Below are 10310 nucleotides of genomic sequence, written 5' to 3' on the forward strand. Positions count from 1 at the left end.
GGTATGAACTTTTCTCCCAGATCATCTAAAATATCTCTGCAGTGTCAGGCTGACATTTGAGGACTCCCCAGCTGATGCTACTATTATTTATCTTGTGTTTATCACAGTGGCATTTAAGTGCCTTATCACGTCTATGGTAGAGAAGTTTGACTTTCTGAGATGTGTTTCTCAATCTGTGGTTCAAGACTGAGGGTTGTTCTTTTAGTTTTGAGAAATGCTCCAATTTCAGCTAGAAGCACAAGTAAGAGGGAAGTAAGGAGAGGACTAGGGTGACCTCTTTCCCCTCCTTACATCTGCCTTCTCACATGTATATCTTTTCTCTCTTCTCTCTCTTTTCTTATCAATTCAATTTAGTTATTGTTTAGCAAGTGTCTGTTATATGCTCAGTGCTGGGGATTAAATATAGATTAAATAAACAGACAGTTCCCACCACCCTTAACCATACCTGGAGCAGGAAATAATAGGGGAAAGCATCATTAGGGTTGGACCTTAATTGATGCTTGTCCTTCATTCTTGAAGAAGACCCTGACCTCTAGAAAGTGATGCCGTCTCAAGGACATGAACTGGATTTGAGTGAGGGGGGCTGTGTTAAGTCAACAGCCTCACTTTCTCCTACAGAGTCATCTGGGTTCAGTGGTCAGATATAAATCAGGATGACTGGAGATGATCCTAGATGGGAGGCAATCAGGGTTAAGTGACTTTTCCAAGGTCACACAGCTAGTAACTGTCAAGTGTCTGAGGTCACATTTGAACTCAGGTCTTCTTGATTCCTGAGCTGCTTCTTTATCTACTGGATCATGTCAGACCTTAGCAAATAAGGAGAAATTAAGACCCCAGCTTAGGAAGGAATGCTACTGATGGAGTTGTTTTACTAAATAAGATTGGGTATATAAATTCTAGAGGCAGAAAGGACCTGGCAGATCATCTAGCCCAATCCCCACATTTTACAGAGCCAAGATCCAGAATCCAAGTCTTATAACCCCAACCCCAAGATCTTTCTGCTGGGCTCAGCTATGCTTTCTTACTAAAAGATCCTCCTTGGTTCATTTTAGCAACAAGAACTGTCGGGAGTAATTTACTCACGTAATTCCTTTCTTTCTACTCCCTCCACCTTTTTTTCTACCTTGTATTGTAAAATATTTGCTTAAAGGGAAGAGGGAGAGGAAAAGATTTCCAATATACCACTAGAATACCATGGCTTACATGCCAAAATAAGATAGTATGGGCCTCAAGACAAAGCTTAAACCCAGACATTTTAGCTAACAATAATAGACAGTTGAGACAGAAAGGATTATCCCAATAGGATATAATGAAGAAAAAAGCATACAGAAGAAAAATGTGGAAAAAGAAACTTTCCAGATAGGTAAATTCACATTTTAACAGTGAGTAAGCAGTCAACACATAAATTTATATATATATATATATATATATATATATATATATACATATATATGTATTATATAAATAAATATACACACACAAATGCACACATGTCTATGCATATATGTATATACCTTGACCTATTGGTCAGATCATTCATTTTGAAGACTGAAAACTATTATGTGAATTTAGTATATATGAATTTTTATATTTTTATATATTTCATTTCTTTTTGTAATAGGTGAAAGTTTGAAAGGAAGACTCCCATTTTCCACAAGACTTCCTACTTCAAAGACAAACCTGATTGAAATTCCAAGGACTCCATTTCTTATAGGACAAAATGACTGTAGCATGAGAATTGAGTTCTGATTGTACTTGAAAAAACTTCTGAGGAGAATCGAAGGGAACAGGAGAGATGATCATGATGTTATCTGGTACAGGAAGGAAAACACTATCATGGCATCTGTTTTGCCAGCTGTTGAGAATAAGCTAAGGGGACCTAAGAGAGTCCCAACTGAGATGACAGAGGCTCTAGCTAAATGAAATACACTTATCTAAATATTCTGAATTTAATCCAATAATATTGGTTGGAAATGTGGGTTTCCTTCATGAAGTATCTCTGGACTATTTATGAAAAATTGAATTGAGCTAAGGCTATTTTATCTAAACTAGAAGCACAGCAATGAAATAGGATGGGGTGTCTAAGCTAGATGGCTATTTTCAGGTGAAAATTACATCATCAGCCAGGTAACAGTTAATTACTTTGAAATTATTTTGTTTAAATGTTTCTACTAATAGCATCTCTACTTTTGAGCTAAATGGCAGACTTTTTTCAAAATCTAAGATATAATTTTCCAACTAGTTTTTCAATTTAAACCATGATAGCCAAGATAATTCAAGGAATCATTCTATGTTGAAGTGAATTATGGCCTTTGAAATATATTGCATAACATCAATAGCTACACCATAGCTACTCAGTTGTTGGAAAACTGGACTCAGTGATAGTAGCAGACGTTTACAGAAGATTGTTGATAAAATAATAGCTAGGATTTATATAGTGCCTACTATATGGCAGTTTCTGTGTAAGAACTTTACAGATATTGCGTTTGATCCTCATAACCACCCTGAGAGGGAGGTATAAGTATTATCCCTCCTTTTACACTAGAGGAAACTGAGGAAACAGAAGTTAAATGACTTGTCCCAGGTTACACACAGCTTGTATGTATCTGAGGCTGACTCAGATGTTCCTGATTCTAGAACTAGAATTCCATAAATGGTGCCTCTTAGCCTGGAACTGCCCGATGAATTTGATGACTCTTTGAGGAAGGGTAAAGTATTAAGCAAGGCAAACAGGAAGGAAGATGAATGAGTTGCTTCATTATGCAAGTTGTCTAAAATGGCAACATTCCCAGGTCTCCATAAAGATCATAGAATAGGGGATTGGTGACATGGAAATTGGTTACTAAACCTGTCCCTGAAGAACAGGACTCATTGGAGTAAAATTAAATTCTTTGTGGCAAGAATAAGACAGAAGATTGAGGACAATACAAAAGGATTGTGAAGGAGAGCCAATGACACAGGGACAAGAACCTTTCTCAACAGATAGTGATCCAGGGAAACAGAGGTAAGGGCATGTCTTAAGGAACATTAGAATCACAAAAATGAATAATTCTGTGGATATAGACCTGGCATAGAGGGAGTGACTTTCATTTTCTAAATAAGGAACCTGAGGTCCAGACAGCTTAAGCAACTTGCCCTTAGCTAGTAAGTATAGAGATTCTTCCTGACTTCAAGTCCAACATGCTATATAATAGCATATAATTCTATACCATACTGCCTTAAGAAAAATACTTTAAAATATATGTGCACATGTGTGTAAATATATGTAAGTGTGTGTGTGTATACATGTCTGAAGATAGGGTTCTTTGGTCTGTTGATTTTATTTAATCTTCTCTTTATGTGATTGTTGAGATGGAGAATTGTGTGTCCTTGCACATACACACACAAAGACACACTCAAGTATGTCTAGTACAGCACAACATTGTTTAATATGCTGTTTTATATGAATCTTATTATTTTATGTATTTGTACATGAAAGTTTATAAATGGGTGGATTTGTGGGTAAATTTGTAAATATATAATTATATAAACACATTTCATATATATATATATATATATGTATAAAATATTGAGACACACAATTCTGCAGCCCATCAATCAGATTATACAGCCTGTACATAGAGAGAAAAATAAATGAAATCCATACTTTTTATTATTCTGCTACCAGAGATTGTTTGTGGACTCTGATCCTCAGGCATAAAACTATCTAGAAGAATAATCTAATCTTTCAGAAATTGGAGGAAGAATTATTATTACTATTTTACACAAATAAGAGAAGCAGCTACAGAAAGAAAGATGTAGCTACCAATATAGCTAATTATATGACTACCTTATAGTGAAAATTATATGAGTGGGGAAAAAATTATATGTGTTACCAGTCCCTTATGCTTTAGGGCATTAATTGATCTCCAGATGACTGCAGGGGAAAATCTAGCCTCTCTCCCCAAGGAATAAGATCACCTAATTATACCTTTTTAGTGGGTATAGGGCTTTTTCTCAGCCACTCAACACCTCCCACAGCCATCAGACAAGTCGGACAAGTAGCCCAAGAATTCTTCCTCCTCCACATTTTTCTATGCCCCAAGCAGTGATGTTGCACCAGACTTGTACATTTAAAATGGGAGTTACAATTATTTTGAAGGCTAAATTCATCTCAGATTTTCACATTTCTATTGTAAAGTTTGTGGGGAAAAAAATGGCTTTGTCTTCATCCATGAGGCTCAAGTTTTGTCTCAGTTATATAGAACCAAGTGTTTAAAGTTTTTAAGAAATGCTTTTCTTATCAGATAATAATATATATTTCCCCAATGTTCCAAAGCTTTTTAAAAAAAATTATAACCAGAGAATTAAGATATCCCTTATGTTTTTCTTTCAAAACAACAACAAAAAGGTGATAAAACATTATAGGAAAACTTATAACACAGGAAATACACTTATACATCTTCAGTTCCTTAGAACATGCATTTTTCAACTATAAAACAAATGATAAGAACCTGACAAGTAAAGTCAGTAAAAAAAACAAAATTGAGAAAAAAGTAAGCTAATTCACCTCAAAACTCAGAATATTATTTTAATGAAAATGTCTGCATTTTCATAAGAAGAGTAACTATAGCTATCATATTTAAACTTTGAAAACAAACAAATAAAAAGAACATGAGACAGTAGAGTTAATTTTTGAATTAAAGAAAACACAAGACTGCAAAAGAACTTCATGTTTAGGTAGAACCCAAACTAGTACTACTGATGTATTGGCTCTTATGAAGACCTAAGTTTCAGTACCTTTGGGGAATCTTCACCTCCGGGGTATGCTTTCTATTTTCCTCAATAAGCCATTTTCCTAACTTATTAGGATCTGATTTCTCCAAGTTTGCTATTAATAATTATAATCTGACTCCAAAATAATTCATTTGCCTTTGGCTTTATCTGAGTCTTTCAGAGGAACAGTAAATAATTCTTTTACAAAAAGAAAGGGAGGGAAGGAAGGAAGGAAGGAAGGAAGGAAGGAAGGAAGGAAGGAAGGAAGGAAGGAAGGAAGGAAGGAAAGAAAAAAGGAAGGAGGGGTTTCATGGGCAGTGGAACCAAGATGGTGGTGTATTTGCAGGGACTTGCCTGAGCTCTCCCCAAATCCCTCCAAATACCTTTAAATGTCTTCAAATAAATTCTACAGTAGCAGAACCTACAAAAGGATGGAGTGAAATAATTTTTCCAGCACAAAACAACTTAGAAGATCAGCTGGAAAGGTTACACCAGAGTAAGAGAGGAGCCCTAGGAAACCAGTAACAGACCTCAGGACCACTATAACAGTGACAGCAGTATGGTTTCCAGACTTCTCAGTAAGATGATCATCCAATGGATCAGAAGTAGATTTACAGGGGTATTTTTACTAGCAACAGGAGCAGAACTCTGTATTATTGCCTATACTTAGATCTGGGTCACAGTCCTAGATTTTAGTACCAGTGCAAGGAGGAGCACTAGCATAATAGAATCTGCAGATTGCAGGGGAGTAGGGAACTTGGTCATAGGATGCAGGTTGAAAAGAGTGCTTGTGGTCACTCAGAAAACCAATACACAGTACAGGAGAGTAGTAAACACATTTCTCCCTAGATCATACCACCTTGGAAGAGCAAAAACTTATAGGTCCCCAACTCTGAAAACAGTTGCACAGAAAAATCTGAAGCTTAGGACAGTGGTCCCTCCATTTGGGAAGCAGAGTCCCACTTTAACATAGAATGAAAAGTCAAGAAATATATAAGAAAATGAGCAAAAAAAAGAAAAATTCCAAAGTTACTATGTTGACAAAGAGATCAAAACACATACTCAAAAGAAGATAACAAAGTCAAAATTATTGAATTCAAAGCATGAATTGGTCTCAGGCTATGAAAGAACTCAAAAAAAGATTTTAAAAATCAAGTAAGAGAGATAGAGAAAAAACTGAGTAGAAAAATAAGTGATGCAAGAAAATCATGAAAACAGAGTCAACAAGTTGGTAAAGGAAACATAAAAATATACTGAAGAAAATAACAGCCTAGACCAAATGATTAAATGGGCATAAATCCAATGAAGATAACAATGCCTTGTAAAGCAGAATTAGTCAAATGAAAAAGAGGTCCAAAACTTACTGAAGAAAATAATTCTTTAAAAGTTAGAACTGGGCAAGTAGAAGATAATGACTTTTTGAGATATCAAGAAACAATCAAATGAAATCAAAAGAATGAAAAATAAAGAAATGTGAAATATCTCATTAGGAAAACAACTGACCTGGAAATTAGATCCAGAATAGATAATTTAAGAATTACTGGGCTATTTGAAAGTCACAATAAAAAAAAAAGAGCTTAGACATCATCTTTCAAGGTAAGTCAAGATGGAGCCCACAGAATTCCTTATCTATCACATAATGTCCCCCTTTCTATCTGAGCTTAACATCACTGTCCTAAAAACACACGGGCTTCTTCCTTCTCTGTATGTGGCTATTCAGTGATTAAATTGTCAAGGAAAACTGTCCTGATATTCTAAAATCAGAGGGTAATATTGAAAGAATCCATTGATCACCTTCCAAAAGAAATCCCAAAATGAAAACTCCCAGGAATATTATAGCTAAATTCCAGTGCTTCCAGGTCAAGGAAAAAATACTGCAGGCAGCCAAAAAGAAACAATTTGAATATCATAAAGCCTTGAAAATCATTTTACATTTCCAGTCTAGTTTTGATGAGCAGAAGAAACTTCAGAGGTCACTCATTCTTGGGGCTCTTACAGCCAAAGGCTCATTCCACAGTGTCAACATTCCACAGTGTGGAATGATAAGCAAAGAGAAGAGAGCAAAAAGATAGTCACCTTGCTCATTGAGCAGTTGTCCCCTTTGAGTACACCTTTCTTCTATTCTCAAATTGGTTCTGTTACTTGAGCAGTTTGCTATCAAGTAAAGAGAAAAATATGAAATATCATGAGATTCTACTATGTTTAAAGATTTTTATTATCAGAGCAAATATATTATTTTCAAATTTAAATTTAATGCTAAAAATGATTATTTGATATCAACAGTAATTAATATCCACATGGAAAATATGCCACATGAAGATATGTTGAAGGAATCAGGAATATTTAGACTGGAGAAAAGAAGACTGAGGGGATAGGGTGAGAGATATGATCCTGGTCTTCAACTATCTAAAGAGCCCTCATGTGAAAGAGTTTACTTTGTTGGCCCCAATGTGAGCATTGGGCGGAAGAAAATTTGGACATATTGTCAGGATAATACTTTGTAACCATTAGAGTTATTCAAACTGGACTGGGCAGCTTTGGAAAATAGAAAGTTCACCTCCCTAGGGATCTTAAAACAGAGAACGAATGACCAATTATTGAATAGGTTGTTGTGGGTATTCTTGTCCAGATATGAATGGAAAGGGGTAATCTCTAAGGTCCTTCCAAACTGAAAATTCTCTGGTTCTAGAGTCTTTTTCTCTTCATAAAATTTAAGAAAAATTTTAAGATAAGCTTGCCTTCCTTCTTGGCAGAAAGATCCCGAAGCATTATTTCTTGTTCAATAAAATACTAACTCTAAGTCACAAGACAAAGTTCTATTGGAAGTAGTCCAAGTGCTTTCTGATATTCAAGACAATGACATAATTTTATATCCTATATCACCTCTGTTCATTGAATATACACATCCTATTGCTATAAATATTTAATAGTTTCAATCTATTAACTGCCTATTTGTCTGTTGCTGCTTTGTCTTTTTTTATCTCAACTTCTTTATTTTCCCCATGAATATGTTGCTGTCCCAGAAATTAAAATCTCATCAATTAGTTATTTTGTTTTTCTTTTAATTTAAGTGTAAGTCAACACCACTTTTAAGGATACAGCTTTCCTTTTGCTGTTTAGTACCCAATAATAATTTTTTTTAGAGGATGGTGTTTTTTCAATCTATATGTCCTGAATAGGGCAACTAGGTGGCACAGTGGATAGAATACTGGGACTGAAGTCAGGAAGAACAGAGTTCAAACATCCTCCTCAGCCACTTACTAGTCATGTAATCCTGAGAAAGTAATTTAATCTCTATTTGCTTTAGTTTTCTCATATGTAAAATGAGCTAGAAATGGCAAACCGTGTCAATATCTTTGCCAAAAAGTCCCAAATGGGGTCACAGAGAATCAGACACAATTGAACAACAACAATGCTCTGACTTAGGCAGAGAACTCTGATACATGAACTGATCTGTTGGTTCATTTTTATTCTAGTTTAATTGATCTATGTAGAGAATGCTAAAGGATGTTTTGTTTACTTTGAATTTTATAGTCTATCAACAAATATCACAAAGTCTTTAAATAACTATGTTTGTAATATATTGAGAGAAAAATTGCCCTTGGAATCACATTTATTTCACTCCTATCTACTTGATTTATCATTTTATCAAATATTTACTTTCTTTTATAGAAAGGGCAAATGAAAACTTCCTTATTTCTATTTTTTAGTGTAAGAGATGTTTTATTTACTCTACCTTTCTGCTCTCTTATTATTAATTTTTCTTCTTTAGATGACTGTAAAATTGCAATACCTTAAGGATTGAATCTCATTCCCAGTTCCAAAAAACCCCCCAACAATTTAATTACTGAATAACCACATACACAGAAGGAAGAAGTCTGTGTGTTTTTAGGACAGTGATATTAAGCTCAGATAGAAAGGGGGCCATTATATGATATATAAGGAACTCTGTAGGCTCCATCTTTACTTAGAAAACCAAATATTAACATTATCTATGTTCTATTACAATTTTCCCCCAATAGCTAGGTGATACAATAAATAGAGGTCTGGGCTTGGAATCAGAAAGACTTGTCTTCCTGAGTTCACATCTAGGCACAGACACTTATTAGCTGTGTGATCCTGTGCAAGATATTTAACCCTATGCCTCATCTATTAAATGAGCTGGAGAAGAAAAGGGCAAACCACTCCAGTATCTCTGGCAAAAGAATCCCAAATGGGGTCATAAAGAGCCAAACATGACCAAATAACAACAAGATTGTCTATTTACTTATTTGGTTAGATGTTTCCCAAATTAAACTTAATTTGTTCAGGAGTATTGCAGACCTCGCCATCCTAGCTATATTATATAGAGTCAGAAAGATATGGGTTGAAGTCCAACATCAGTTATGTATTAGCAAATCACATAACCTTTTAGTGCCACAGTCAAGTCTCTAACAAAATATCATAGATCAGCTGCCAATCTGCTCCTGTGGAAATTTCCACCCAAAGATCTCTCTACTTTGATGAAATTACAATTTAGAAAACTCCTCATTCCTCTACCTCCAAAAAACATTCTAACACAAAACAAATCCTAAGCATCAGAAGTCATGTTTTCTTTCAAATTTCACATAGCTAGAAATTTCTGTATGCATCAATTCATAATTATATTTATTTATATAATGCTTTAAGATTTTCAGATTAGCACTGTCAATAAAAATTTATTAAATGCCTACTATGAGTCAGACATTGTGATAAGTGCTAGAGATGGAAAGAAAAACCAAGGGGAGTCCCTGCCTTCAGGGAGCTTACAATGTAATGGGGAAGAAGCAATCAACAAAACTATATACAAAATAAATTCATCAGAGAGAGATAAGGAAAGGTTTACTGTAGAAGGTAGGATTTCAGCTTGAACATAACTTTAAAGAAACCAGAAGCTGTACTAAATCCACTTACTGGACCAAGTTGGAGGCGATCCTGAAGCAACACCTTGAGAATATGAGGAAGAACCTGTCCATTCTCGATGTCCTGTGCACGGACTTCCAGGGTCTGAACTTGGACTGCTGTGGAACACTCTCAAATGAACATGCTGGGGTGATCTCTGTCCTAACCCAATAAGCAGCTGTGGTCTGTCTGGAATCAGACAATGGGAATATAATGATCCAGAAATATTATGGCATCACTGTGGCAGTACACAAAATGGCATCTTGAGCTCTCAAAGTTTCCAAACAACTGTGGTACTCAAGCCAATCTTTCCATCTCATTTCTCTTTTCTTGCTCCAATTTTAAGTGCCAGTACTTAGGCCAACCATTAAATGTAATACTTGCTTCGAAAAGAAAAGAAAAGAAAAGAAAAGAAAAGAAAAGAAAAGAAAAGAAAAGAAAAGAAAAGAAAAGAAAAGAGAAAAGAAAAGAAAAGAGAAAAGAAAAGAAAAGAAAAGAGAAAAGAAAAGAAAAGAAAAGAAAAGAAAAGAAAAGAAAAGAAAAGAAAAGAAAAGAAAAGAAAAGAAAAGAAAAGAAAAGAAAAGAAAAGAAAAGAAGCCAGGAAAGCCAGGAGACAAGAGACAAAGAGGGAAGAA

General features: G+C 35.0%; 1 pseudogene; it reads left to right on the top strand.

The window, feature by feature from the left end:
- Positions 1-2653: 2653 nt before the first annotated feature.
- On the top strand, positions 2654-9942 carry LOC141506091 (ragulator complex protein LAMTOR5 pseudogene; annotated as a pseudogene).
- The last annotated feature ends 368 nt before the right edge of the window (positions 9943-10310 follow it).

The sequence above is a fragment of the Macrotis lagotis genome, chromosome 1 (assembly GCF_037893015.1).
Source record: "Macrotis lagotis isolate mMagLag1 chromosome 1, bilby.v1.9.chrom.fasta, whole genome shotgun sequence".
Lineage (NCBI taxonomy): Eukaryota > Metazoa > Chordata > Mammalia > Peramelemorphia > Peramelidae > Macrotis > Macrotis lagotis.